Here is a 14,037-nt window from a genome sequence, read left to right as displayed (position 1 = left end):
CTTCTTTACTGGGAATTGCAAAATTCCAGTCCCTCTGGTGTTCCTGTGCTGAGGACTCTGACTGTGGCACCTCTTTTCTTGGGGATAAAACATCCCAAAGTCAGTTGTTCCCCTGGCATTGATCAGAACTGTTTCTTTGGTCTCCTTTGTCATGATCTTCTCTTTAGTTTGAGATTGTTTGGGTGCTCCCAGCATTTTATCCCTCCTGAGCCAGAGGTGTGGCCCCAAGGGACAGAAATCAGCAGGAAATAGTGATGAATGTTTGGGAGACAGGAATTAAAACACCTCTTTGCTGTAATTCTCTTCAGAGTTTGATTTAGAGTGTGAGCCAGTTTTGTGTCCTTTCCAAGGGTGAGAACATGAAAATTGATCTTTGTGCTTAATTTGACCTTGTAAATTCAGTCAAAAGGAAGTTGTGCATCTTTTATCCTTTAAACTGAGATCAGGAACACTTCTCAACCTTCCTGAGGATATTTCCTCCCTTTTTTTTTAATAACTTAGAACTAAAAGGAGATAGAAATAAAATCAAATTTCTGATACTTCAGGTCTGACAAATTCAATGACGTGATCTGGTAAAGGGACTGGAGCTGGACCAAGGGTTGGACTTGAGGATCTCAGAGGGCTTTTCCAACCCAATCCATTCTATGGATGTGGCACTGAGTGAGAATCCACCACATCTTGATCCAGCCCTACTGTGATCACCAGCCCAGGGCACTCTGTGCCCTGGGCTGGTGATCACAGTGGGGTTGGATCAAGTCATGGTTGGATCAAGTCGTGGTGATCACAGTGGGGTTGGATCAAGTCATGGTTGGATCAAGTCAGGGTGATCACAGTGGGGTTGGACCAAGGGTTGGACTTGCTGATCTGGGAGGTCTTTTCCAACCCAATCCATTCCATGATTCTGTGATCAGGATTCTTTTATTGAACTTCTGACTTGTGTTTAAAAAATCCTTCATTTGCTTCCCTCGTGCTTTGTGGGGGTTTAACTCCTCACACACTCAATGGTGACAACTTTGATCAAAGACACTTTAATGTGTCTGAGGCTTTTTAATTTATTAATACTCTCCCTCTTTGTGGGGCAGAGTTGGATCTTTTCCCCCTGGTTAGAGTCAGTCTGACAGTGACATCAAAGTGGTGGGAGCAGCTCGTCAGAGTCGTGGGCATCACGTTAATGAGGCTTGGCAGGGTGGAGAGGATTGACTGGCACAGCTCCCTCTCAGCTCCTTCCCCTTCCTGCTGGAACTCTGGAGCATCCCTGAATCATCCACAGAGAGAGGGACACATGCTGAGCTCCTCCTCAGGGTTTGCAGAGCTGGGGGGCCTGAGGAAGGTGGTGCTCAAGCAGAGCAGCTTTTTGTTCCAGCACCAGCAGTGAAGGTGCAGAGAGAGCTGTGGAGGCAGAGCTGGGTTTGGGTTGGATTGTGGAGCAGCTCCAAGGGGAGGGTGCAGGGAGGCTGTTGGATGGCACAGATGTGGCTCTCTCCTGGCTGCAGCACAGGAAGCTTTTCACTAATCAAATAAACCAAGGGGTGATGGATATTGTGCCATTACCTACAGGCTGTGAGTGCGTGCAGAGCTTGGCACTGGGGAGGACTGGAGTCCTGGGGGCTGGTGCTGCCCCACAGCCATGCCCTGCTCCAGAATGCCCTCAGAGTGGCACCTGGCAGGAGCCCAGCCCTCCTGGAGCTCTGGAAGTGCTGAGGCCCTTTGGCTCTGACAGGGCTGTTCATTCCATCCCTGCAGGGATGTGCCCAGGGCAGGATTTTGGGAGAGGAGGCCCTGGCAGTGGCTCCAGAGGGTTCAGTGCTTGGCACTGCTGAGCTTTCTGTGCCCATTGGTGCCTGGTGAGGGTTCAGTGCTTGGCACTGCTGAGCTTTCTGTGCCCATTGGTGCCTGGCGAGGGTTCAGTGCTTGGCACTGCTGAGCTTTCTGTGCCCATTGGTGCCTGGTGAGGGTTCAGTGCTTGGCACTGCTGAGCTTTCTGTGCCCATTGGTGCCTGGCGGGGGTTCAGTGCTTGGCACTGCTGAGCTTTCTGTGCCCATTGGTGCCTGGCGGGGGTTCAGTGCTTGGCACTGCTGAGCTTTCTGTGCCCATTGGTGCCTGGCCTGGGGGTGGTTTTTGGGAATTGCAGAGCTCCATGTGCCTTTGGGTGCTCAGCACTTGCAGTGACAGCCTGGCTGTTAATCCAGTTCTTCCTTATAAGGGTAAATGGAGTGGCTGGAGCAGCACTCGGAGGGGAGCCGAGCTCGGAGCTCAGGGAATCAGGGATGGATTATAATCCTGGTGGGATGAGGTGCTGAGGGAGGGACCTCACTGCCCTCCTCCACCGTGCTGGGATCAGGCAGGGCTTAGTGAAGCTCCAACAGCAGCTTTTAACCAAAAAATACGTGTGTAATTTTTGATTTGCAACTCCTTATTGCAGGATATTTGCCCAGAGTTCAAAAGAATTCTGTGTTTAAAAATAAAACCCAACCAAATTGCTGGCAAGAAACCCATCAAGGATGATCTCAGCCTAATCTGGGGCCTCCTCCCCAGGATGCTGCTCATCCCCTTGCTGGCAGGTGGGAGGCACCCGAGGGAAGTGTCCTGGCTGTGTCCCTGCTTCCCTTGGCTGGGCTCCCCTCCAGCCAGTCTGCCTGGAATCTGCTCCAGGACTGGGGCTCAGGGTGCTTTATTTCAGTGCAGACCGTGCTGTGGAGCAGCACCCTGAGCTCTGTCACCCCTGTGTGTCCCCAGTGCTGCCCGAGGGGCTCCAGTGGGCACTCCTGAAAGCAGAATTGCTGTCTGTGAAGGGGCTTTGGGCAAATCTCTGCACTAAGGGAGGTGTTGTTTGTTGAGCAGTGTGTGCTACTGGATGTTGATGTTTACTAACGACTTGCGCTCTCTTGCCCCTCTCCCCATCCCCTTTCCCTCTCCTTCCTCTTCTCCTCTCTTCTATTTTCTCCTCCTAGAAGCCTAGACTGTCTCCTAACTCTGGGGCTGCCACTGACACAAGACCAGTGTCCTTTTCTACCTGCCATTACACTTCTAAACTCTTCAGCATTTTACAGAGCTCTTGCTTTGCCTCCTTGGAAGAAGCCACAGGGTGGCCGTGCTGGCGTCGCTCCATCCTCCTCCTCCTCCTCCTCCCTGTGCTCTGCAGTGCTTGTTGAAACCTTCCTCTCCTTGTGTAAGCACAGCCAGACGTGCCTGCTGTTCTGAACTGCACCACTCTGGGTTGGGTCACAGCCACGGCTCCATCCTCACTGTTCCCCATTTCTCTGTGTCCCCACGGCTGCTCCACCCCAGAGGGTGGGGGATCTCGAGCTGTGCCCCCCAGCAGGTGGGTCCCCCACGCTGCAGCTCCTCCTTCCCTGCTCCCCACACTCCCCCAGCCCTGCAGAGCACCTGCCTCTGTCCCTGCTGCTTTGGAACCCTCCCATGTTGGGTTTTCCCTGTAATGTTGTTCCCAGATCACAGCACTTCTTAGGCTTGAGAAACAGCTCAGGGAACCTTCATTTCCTGAGGGACAGGTGGGACATCTCAGGTTCCTGAGGGGCAGACTGGGGGGTTCAGTCACTTCCCATCAGCTGGGAGTGTAGAGGAAAGCAGCCAGTCCCAAACTCCTGCCTTAGGGAGCTGCTTTGCTGTCCCACTCCTTCCCAAAGGCCTTGGAAGGAAGAAAGGGAATTGCTTTGCTTTAACTTCTCACCTCAGGCTTCCTTTGGGGAGTGACAGCCTTTCATGGAATGTCACCTGCCATGAGGAGTAACCTGAGAGGAAAAGAAGGAATGAAATAATGCTGGGAATTGCCATCAGCCCCAGAAGGAAGGGCCTGTTTTACCCTAACCCAGAGCTGCACGAGCCCAGCACATCAGTGAGTCCTGCTGTGCCCACAGTGGGGCAGAGCCCTCCAAACACAGCCAGACCAGCCAGTGTGAGAGGGGAGATCATTCAGAGATGGCACAGTGTGTGCCTGGGCAGAGCCCTCCAAACAGGGACCAGCCAGTGTGAGAGGGGAGATCATTCAGAGATGGCACAGAGTGTGCCTGGGCAGAGCCCTCCAAACACAGCCAGACCAGCCAAATGTGAGAGGGGAGATCATTCAGAGATGGCACAGTGTGTGCCTGGGCAGAGCCCTCCAAACACAGCCAGACCAGCCAGTGTGAGAGGGGAGATCATTCAGAGATGGCACAGTGTGTGCCTGGGCAGAGCCCTCCAAACAGGGACCAGCCAGTGTGAGAGGGGAGATCATTCAGAGATGGCACAGTGTGTGCCCAGGCAGAGCCCTCCAAACACAGCCAGACCAGCCAGTGTGAGAGGGGAGATCATTCAGAGATGGCACAGAGTGTGCCCAGGCAGAGCCCTCCAAACAGGGACCAGCCAGTGTGAGAGGGGAGATCATTCAGAGATGGCACAGAGTGTGCCTGGGCAGAGCCCTCCAAACAGGGACCAAACAGTGTGAGAGGGGAGATCATTCAGAGATGGCACAGTGTGTGCCCAGGCAGAGCCCTCCAAACAGGGACCAGCCAAATGTGAGAGGGGAGATCATTCAGAGATGGCACAGAGTGTGCCTGGGCAGAGCCCTCCAAACAGGGACCAGCCAAATGTGAGAGGGGAGATCATTCAGAGAGACAGCCCAGTGTGTGCCCGGGCCAGACCCAGCCTGGCTCTGTGGGGCTCAGGGAGTGCCCTGGGGGAGGATGGTTGTGTTGGGAAGGGTCCTTTGCCTGCAACACCCAACAGGGAGGATTTACCAACCCAAACCCAGTCTGAGACAGGACCTGAGTCTCCAAACTGCCCCAAACAGGCGTAACAAACCCCTCACTTCCCTAAAAATGGTATTTTCTTGTTATGAAGAGAGTAACTTACCCCTGGCTCCCCTTGTACCCTGCTAGTAGCCCTCACTGTGTCGTGATACTGCTCTGCTCACGATTTATGGGTAGGGCATCTCCCCTTGAGTGGGTACTGCTATTAATGCTCCTGCCAATGCCCCCAGAGGGTTTGCCCTGAGGATGCCCCTCCCACAGAGACCACCCAGCCTGGGTTTGTTGCAGTTACTGTTTCTCTCACTGTTGGAGCTCCTGCCCAGGGTGGCAGTGCCCAAGCTGTGCCTCACTGTCCTGTTCAGGGGAGTGCAGCAGGACTCGACTTTCCTGCTCTCATTTGGTGCCAGTTTATTGCTTTATTCACCACTGGGGGCCTCCTCAGTACCTGTGACACCCTTGTGGAGTGCCATCCCTGTGGTGTGACACCATTGTGGAGTGCCACCCTTGTGGTGTGCCACCCTTGTGGTGTGCCGCCATTGTGGAGTGCCACCCTTGTGGTGTGCCATCCTTGTGGAGTGCCACCCTTGTGGTGTGACACCCTTGTGGTGTGCCATCCTTGCGGAGTGCCATCCCCGTGGTGTGCCATCCCTGTGGTGTGCCACCCTTGTGGTGTAACATCCCTGTGATGTGCCATCCCTTTGGAGTGCCACCCTTGTGGTATGACATCCCTTTGGAGTGCCACCCTTGTGATGTGCCATCCCTGTGGTGTGCTATCCTTGTGGAGTGCCATCCTTGTGATGTGCCACCTCTGTGATGTGCCATCCCTGTGGTGTGCCACCCTTGTGATGTGCCATCCCTGTGATGTGCCATCCCTGTGGTGTGCCATCCCTGTGGTGTGCCATCCCCGTGGTGTGCCATCCCTGTGATGTGCCATCCCTGTGATGTGCCATCCCCGTGGTGTGACACCCTTATGGTGTGCCATCCCCGTGGTGTGACACCCTTGTGGTGTGCCATCCCTGTGGTGTGACACCCTTGTGGTGTGCCATCCCTGTGGTGTGCCATCCCTGTGGAGTGCCATCCCTGTGGAGTGCCACCCTTGTCATGTGCCACCCCTTTGTTGTGCCATCCCTGTGGTGCCACTTTCCCAGCTGGTGGCCCCGGGGGCTCCTCCCTGGGCTGGGCAGTTGGAGTCCAACCTGTGAGTCCTTCCCACTGTTGTTCCTCCTGGGGGATTTTTGGGGTCCGTGGCCATAAAAGGAGATCGTTGCATTCTTGGCTTTAATTTCAAGACCTTTTTGTGGCTCTTTTTCTGTACAAGTGGTGGCTTTTGGAGCCAGCTGGCATCGCTTTACCTGGTTCCTCAGCCATCCTTCCTCACCTTTTGCCTTAGCTCTTTGTGCCCTAGAAATAGAGAATAAATCCCAAATGACAGGGAGACATTTTCACACGGAATCAGAGAAGGTTTCAGGTTCTCTGCAGGTTTTATTGAAATGCAGGAATGCTTTAAATCTGGGCTGGGGGGCAGTGGGTGACCCCTGAGCTGCGGGCTGGGAGGGAGGTGGGCAGGGGGGCTGGGACCCCCTGGCTGGGTGGGACGGGCTGGATGGGGCTGCCCAGGCCCAGCAGGACCCTGAGCATTGCAGGGACAGCTCCATCAGCCCTGGGCTCAGTCACTGTCACTGCAGGGCTCAGTGTGTCACTGCAGGGCTCAGTGTCACTGCAGAGCTCAGTGTGTCACTGCAGGGCTCAGTGTGTCACTGCAGGGCTCAGTGTCACTGCAGGGCTCAGTCAGTGTCACTGCAGGGCTCAGTGTCACTGCAGGGCTCAGTGTCACTGCAGGGCTCAGTCACTGTCACTGCAGGGCTCTGTGTCACTGCAGGGCTCAGTGTCACTGCAGGGCTCAGTCAGTGTCACTGCAGGGCTCAGTGTGTCACTGCAGGGCTCAGTGTCACTGCAGAGCTCAGTCAGTGTCACTGCAGGGCTCAGTAAGTGTCACTGCAGGGCTCAGTGTCACTGCAGGGCTCAGTGTGTCACTGCAGAGCTCAGTCAGTGTCACTGCAGAGCTCAGTCAGTGTCACTGCAGGGCTCAGTAAGTGTCACTGCAGGGCTCAGTGTCACTGCAGGGCTCAGTAAGTGTCACTGCAGGGCTCAGTGTCACTGCAGAGCTCAGTCACTGTCACTGCAGAGCTCAGTCAGTGTCACTGCAGGGCTCAGTGTCACTGCAGAGCTCAGTCAGTGTCACTGCAGGGCTCAGTGTCACTGCAGAGCTCAGTGTGTCACTGCAGGGCTCAGTGTCACTGCAGAGCTCAGTCAGTGTCACTGCAGGGCTCAGTCAGTGTCACTGCAGGGCTCAGTCACTGTCACTGCAGAGCTCAGTGTGTCACTGCAGGGCTCAGTGTCACTGCAGGGCTCAGTGTGTCACTGCAGGGCTCAGTCACTGTCACTGCAGGGCTCAGTGTCACTGCAGGGCTCAGTCACTGTCACTGCAGAGCTCAGTGTGTCACTGCAGGGCTCAGTGTCACTGCAGAGCTCAGTGTCACTGCAGGGCTCAGTCAGTGTCACTGCAGGGCTCAGTGTGTCACTGCAGGGCTCTGTGTCACTGCAGGGCTCAGTGTCACTGCAGGGCTCAGTCAGTGTCACTGCAGGGCTCAGTGTGTCACTGCAGGGCTCAGTGTCACTGCAGGGCTCAGTCAGTGTCACTGCAGGGCTCAGTGTGTCACTGCAGGGCTCAGTGTCACTGCAGGGCTCAGTCAGTGTCACTGCAGGGCTCAGTGTCACTGCAGGGCTCAGTGTGTCACTGCAGGGCTCAGTGTCACTGTGTCACTGCAGGGCTCAGTCAGTGTCACTGCAGGGCTCAGTCAGTGTCACTGCAGACACAGACAGGCCATGCCATCCCGTGCCATTTCCCCACCCCTTTGTTTGCCACCCCCATGTTTGCATCCCCCTTTATTTGCCACGCCATCAGGTCACTCGTGTGGGCACAGGCAGAGCTGCTGGCTCTGTGTCTGGGCTGGCTCTGCCCCACAGCTCTGGCACCTCCTGGCTGTGCTTTTGCAGGGCTGGGTGGGATGTGGGGCACGGTGGAGGGGCCCTGCAGGGGTTGGGTGGGATCTGTCTGTGCTCAGAGCTGAGGCTGTGCCCCACTGACAGCTCCATGCAGTGGCTGAGTGTGCAGTGTGGCTGTGCCCTGGGGCAGCTTGTTCCCAGAGGGCAGGCAGCCCCCACAGCTGCCCTGCCCCATTCCTGCTCTCCATGCCCTTCTCCAGCCCCTGGAGCTGATCTTGGAGCTGATCTCTGCCTTTCTGCACTAAACCTGCCTGTGCTTGTGCTGTGTGTGGTCTCTGTGGTCCTGAGCCCCCTCAATGCTCTGTACGACTGAAGCTGTAACTGCTGTGCAATAAACCACCCCAATAAAGTGTCCAACTAACCTCTCCAGTTGTCCTGTGCTCACGGTCTCTGGGTCCTGCTGCTTCTCCAGGGCTGGCTCTGGTGGGAGCTCCATGTCTGGATTAACCTCTCCCGTGGTGCTGCTGGAAGAGGGAGATGGTGGAACTGGAATCATTTGCTGCCTGGGCAGGTGATTGAAAACCTGTCCCTCAAACACAGGGATGTTGTGCAAAGCACTTGACACTGTCCCACACAACACCCTGGTCTCTAAACTGGACAGACATGGATGTGATGGATGGATAAGTGGATATTTTTAATACCTTTTTATAATTCCTCAGTGGACAAGGAATGTGCTGGATAGTCACACTCAGGGCTGTGTCGATGGCTCCGTGTCCAAGGGGAGCCCAGTGAGGACCGAGGTGCTCAGGGGCCAGACTGGGACCAGGAGTGTCCCCCCTGCCAGTGACAGGGACAGTGGCACTGAGGACACCCAGCTGGGGGAAGGGACAGGAGTGTCCCCCCTGTCAGTGACAGGGACAGTGGCACTGAGGACACCCAGCTGGGGGAAGGGACAGGAGTGTCCCCCCTGTCAGTGACAGGGACAGTGGCACTGAGGACACCCAGCTGGGGGAAGGGACAGGAGTGTCCCCCCTGTCAGTGACAGGGACAGTGGCACTGAGGACACCCAGCTGGGGGAAGGGACAGGAGTGTCCCCCCTGTCAGTGACAGGGACAGTGGCACTGAGGACACCCAGCTGGGGGAAGGGACAGGAGTGTCCCCCCTGTCAGTGACAGGGACAGTGGCACTGAGGACACCCAGCTGGGGGAAGGGACAGGAGTGTCCCCCCTGTCAGTGACAGGGACAGTGGCACTGAGGACACCCAGCGGGGGGAAGGGCCCATCCAGAGGGGCCTGGCCAGGCTGCAGAGCTGGGGCTGTGCCAGCCTTGGGAGGGTCTGCAGGGGCAAGGGAAGGGCCTGCACAGGGGGTGGGAGAACCCCCAGTGTGAGCAGGGGATGGGGATGGAGGGGATGGATAGAGGGGATGGATGGATGGAGGGATGAAGAAGAGCCCTGAGAAGGACCTGGGAGTGCCCTGGGGACTGAGACTGGACATGCACCAGCCCAGAATGCCCCATGCCCTGGGCTGACCCCACAGTGTGGGCAGGACAGCAGGACACAGGGAATGGCTTCCCAGTGCCAGAGGGCAGGGATATTGGGAAGGAATTCCTGGCTGGGAGGGTGGGGAGGAACTGGGATGGATTTCCCAGAGCAGCTGTGGCTGCCCCAGCCCTGGGAGTGTCCAAGGCCAGGTTGGATTAACCTGGGACAGTGGGAGGTGTCCCTGCCCATGGCAGGGGTGGCACTGGGTGGCTTTAAGATCCCTTCCCACCCAAACCATTCCATGATTCTGCTCCCTGAGGCAAAGGGAGTGTCCCTCAGCCGAGCTGGGGCTGCCCTGGGGCTCTGTCCCCTCCCAGCCCATCCTGCTCTGCCCTCGGTCTCTCTGCTGGGTTTCCATATGTTGTGCCACTCAAGGAGCTTTTCCCTGGGCCCTGCTCGTGTTTGGATCAATCAGCTTAAGCTGTTGTGTAACGAGCTGTTATGGGAGCAAAGTGGAGCAGGAGTGGCAGCTCCATGAGGTGCTCCTGGCAGTGTCCCTGTCCTGGGGACAGCAGGACGGTGCCCCTGCAGCTCCTGCCAGGCTGAGGGCACCAATGTGGGACGGGTTGGATGGGGCCTGGAGCAGCCTGGTCTGGTGCAAGGGGAGGAACAGGATCATCCTGAAGGCCCTTCCTGCCCAAACCATTGTGGGATTCTGATCCTGGGCCGTGTTGGGATGTGGGAAATGGAGCTCTGGGATGAGGAAGGGAAAAGCTGGGAATTAAGGATGGGATTCTCAGGCAGCTGCTCTGTCCCCAGTGTCACCCTGGGCCCCGAGGGGCTGTGGGGATGGACAGGAACTGTTGGAACTGGGCAGCTCTGGGATGATGGGAAGCTCCTCTGGTGGCTCCAGTTAAAGGAGGGACCTTTTTTTCCTTGGCACAGCTGTTGCCATGGCTGTGTCCTCAAATGGTGCTTCCCAGCAACCTGCTCTTTGGCTTCTCACTTTTGGCTTCCAGCTCTGCTTCAAAGGTGGGATGTTGCTGACTTGAGTTGTTGAATAGGAAATTAAAAAGCTTACAATGAAGTCATACATATGTCCAAGTCTATTAAAAGCTTAACGAGGAGGCTTAGGGAGGTTTAAAAACTGGGAGGACAAACCCTCTTGGGTTTGCAGCGTGTTCAGGAGTTGTTCCAGCAGGGATCTGACAGCTGGCTGAATTAATGGGGTCTTACAAGCCTTGAGTTTCCTGAGCAAGTAGCTGGGGCTTAAAATATTCAAGCCATGAACTTTGGAGCTTATACCTTGAATTTATTGTGTCATTAGTGCACTTAAAGCTGCTGACTGGGGGCCGTGCAGGCTGAAACCTGCTGGGAAATGTGGAGCCTTTTCCCTGTCCATCCTTGTTGCTCATCAGCCTGAACTGTTTCTGTGCCACCAGAATATTCCTGTGCAGTCAGTCCTGGGGCTGGGGGGGCTTTGGGGCAGCCTTGGGAAAATCCTGGTGCTTTCCAGGGGTCTGGGGCAGGTGGGAGAGGGGCTGAGTCACTGCTGCAAACCAGAGGGGCTGTTTGCCCTCCCTGCTCCTCCCCCAGAGCTGGGCTGTTCTCCTGCTCTCACATCTCCCAGTTTTCCTCTCATTTGTCTCTCTGGAACTTCCCTGCAGCTTGAAAAGGTGCTTTGTCCTTTCCCCCTCCTCAGAGCTTCAGACAACGTCGTGTTCTTCCCTTGCCTGGAACTGATGGAGCCTCTGCAGGGACCCTTTGCATTAAATGGGGGGATTTCAGTGCCCCGTTTGCTCCAGAGGCTCCTCAGGGGAAATACCCAAGGGCACTGTGAAAGAGCAGAGAAAATGGAGCTCCCTCCAAACCCTGATCCTGGAGGGGTTAATTACTCGGCTTCTTAATTGGAGTTTGTGTCTGACAGTGGGGGAAATACTTACCTTGGAGTTGGGAGCCCCAGGGAGGGATCAGTGCTGGGCTGGCAGTGAGGAGCAGTGGGGAGGGTTGGCAGTGCCAGTGGTGCCACATCCCCAGGGGGAGGAGGGTTGACAGTGCCATTGGTGCCACATCCCTGGGATGGGGAAGAGGGTTGGCAGTGCCAGTGGTGCCACATCCCCAGGGGAGGAGGGTTGGCAGTGCCATTGGTGCCACATCCCTGGGACAGGGAGGAGGGTTGGCAATGTCAATTTTGCCACACCCCCAGGGATGGGCAGGAGGGTTGGCAGTGCCATTGGTGCCACATCCCCAGGGTGGGGAGGAGTGTTGGCAGTGCCAGTGGTGCCACATCCCCAGGGGAGGAGGGTTGGCAATGTCATTGGTGCCAAACCCCCAGGGGAGGAGGGTTGGCAGTGCCATTGGTGCCCCATCCCCAGGGGAGGAGGGTTGGCAGTGCCAGTGGTGCCACATCCCTGGGATGGGCAGGAGGGTTGACAGTGCCAGTGGTGCCACATCCCCAGAGATGGGGAGGAGGGTTGGCAGTGCCAGTGGTGCCACATCCCTGGGATGGGGAGGAGGGTTGGCAATGTCATTGGTGCCACATCCCCAGGGTGGGGAGGAGGGTTGGCAGTGCCATTGGTGCCACATCCCCAGGGGAGGAGGGTTGGCAGTGCCAGTGGTGCCACATCCCTGGGATGGGGAGGAGGGTTGGCAGTGCCATTGGTGCCACATCCCCAGGGGGAGGAGGGTTGGCAGTGCCATTGGTGCCACATCCCCAGAGATGGGGAGGAGGGTTGGCAGTGCCATTGGTGCCACATCCCTGGGATGGGGAGGAGGGTTGGCAGTGCCATTGGTGCCACATCCCTGGGATGGGGAGGAGGGTTGGCAGTGCCATTGGTGCCACATCCCCAGGGGAGGAGGGTTGGCAGTGCCATTGGTGCCACATCCCCAGGGGAGGAGGGTTGGCAGTGCCAGTGGTGCCACATCCCTGGGATGGGCAGGAGGGTTGGCAGTGCCAGCTGTGATTCCCACCAGGCAGGTGGTTTGTGCTGCTCCCACCTGTCCCCTCCTCCCCAGGCTCTCCCTGTTGGGTCCCCTTTTCCCCCCTGGTGCTCCAGCCCTGGGGGTTCTGCTCTAGGACTGGATTTCCCAGTGGATTTTCCTGCTCCAGCCCTGGGGGTTCTGCTCTAGGATTGGATTTTCCAGTGGATTTTCCTGCTCCAGCCCTGGGAGTTCTGCTCTAGGACTGGATTTTCCAGCAGATTTTCCAGGGGTTTCTCCTGCTCCCAGAGCCTTGGGAAGCCCCGTGTGCCACAGTGGCTTTGTCAGGGTGTGTGACAGGGGCTAAATGTGAACTGGGGGATAGAAAACTTCCTAATCCTGGCTCTGCCCGGAGCTCCCTCCGAGTCCTGAGCTCTTTAATCTTCTTCCCGTTGAGTCCCATCACTGCAAAGAGGGCAAGGCTGATTATATTGTGCATTTCATCTCCTGGAGCTGTGCTGCAGCTGCTGGGACCACGCCGGGCCCTGGGATTGCTCCTGGGGGTAATCTTGGATTAATCTGACCTTTTGTTGGGGAAAAAGAAAATTCTGTAGTTAAGAAACATTTCTGGTGAGGCTGCTCAGGAGATCTGGGGTGGTTGGGAGTGGGAGCAAATCTGCAGCCTGGAGCAAGTGTGGCTTTTAAGTGGCTGAGCCAATGGAAACTCAGGAAATGCTGAGCAAGCTGCTGGTGGCTCCTCAGTGACCCCCAAAACTGCCCTCTGTGGAGCTGGGCTTGAACTAATCCAGCTCACTTGGGCTTGCCTGAGTGATTCCCTGAGAAATAAAGGAATTGCAGAGCAGCTCAGCTGTTTGGTACAGTTTGGGCAGCTCCTGAGATACCAACAGCACCTTCTGCAGAGCTGGTGTTTCTAAACCACTCCAGCTTTTGAGAACTGCAGCAGAGAAAGGGCCTGAATTCCTCGGAGGGAGTGGCAGAACAGGGAAGTTTTCCTGTCCTCTGGAGTTACAGAACTGGGAGGAAGCAGTGAGGGATGCTGAGGATGCTGAGGATCCTGATCCTCTCCAGCTCAGGCTCCTGTTCCCCTCCAGCTCAGTCTCCTGTTCCTCTCCAGCTCAGGCTCCTGATCCTTTCCAGCTCAGGCTCCTGTTCCTCTCCAGCTCAGGCTCCTGATCCTCTCCAGCTCAGGCTCCTGTTCCTCTCCAGCTCAGGCTCCTGTTCCTCTCCAGCTCAGGCTCCTGTTCTCTCCAGCTCAGGCTCCTGATCCTTTCCAGCTCAGGCTCCTGTTCCCCTCCAGCTCAGGCTCCTGTTCTCTCCAGCTCATGCTCCTGTTCCTTTCCAGCTCAGTCTCCTGTTCCCCTCCAGCTCAGGCTCCTGTTCCTCTCCAGCTCAGGCTCCTGATCCTCTCCAGCTCAGGCTCCTGTTCCCCTCCAGCTCAGGCTCCTGTTCCCCTCCAGCTCAGGCTCCTGATCCTTTCCAGCTCAGGCTCCTGATCCTTTCCAGCTCAGGCTCCTGTTCCCCTCCAGCTCAGGCTCCTGTTCCTCTCCAGCTCAGGCTCCTGTTCCCCTCCAGCTCAGGCTCCTGATCCTCTCCAGTTCAGGCTCCTGTTCCTCTCCAGTTCAGGCTCCTGTTCCTCTCCAGCTCAGGCTCCTGTTCCTCTCCAGCTCAGGGAGCTCTGCCCGCTCAGCCTCCTCTCCCTTTGCCCTCCAGGCTCCCCCTGCTCTTGCAGATGGTACAAAAATGCCCTGGGGAGTTATTTGGTGAGTTATTTGGTGAGGCCTTTGCTCCTCCTTTCTCCCTGTGCTGGGCAGAGCTCACCGTGCTGTGCCAGGCTGGTCCCTCCTCACTGCCCAGTGGGG

The 14,037-nt window shown here is 56.7% G+C and overlaps 1 protein-coding gene across 8 annotated transcripts in view; it reads left to right on the top strand.

Annotated features, from left to right (window-relative positions):
• The window catches only part of MAP4 (microtubule associated protein 4), a 179,841-nt gene that overhangs the window by 76,205 nt on the left and 89,599 nt on the right, over positions 1-14,037 (top strand). The window lies entirely within an intron of this gene.

This window comes from Pithys albifrons, chromosome 7 (genome assembly GCF_047495875.1).
Source record: "Pithys albifrons albifrons isolate INPA30051 chromosome 7, PitAlb_v1, whole genome shotgun sequence".
NCBI lineage: Eukaryota > Metazoa > Chordata > Aves > Passeriformes > Thamnophilidae > Pithys > Pithys albifrons.
Note: the sequence above shows the minus strand (reverse complement) of the source record. Positions and strands in the feature narration are given on the sequence as shown.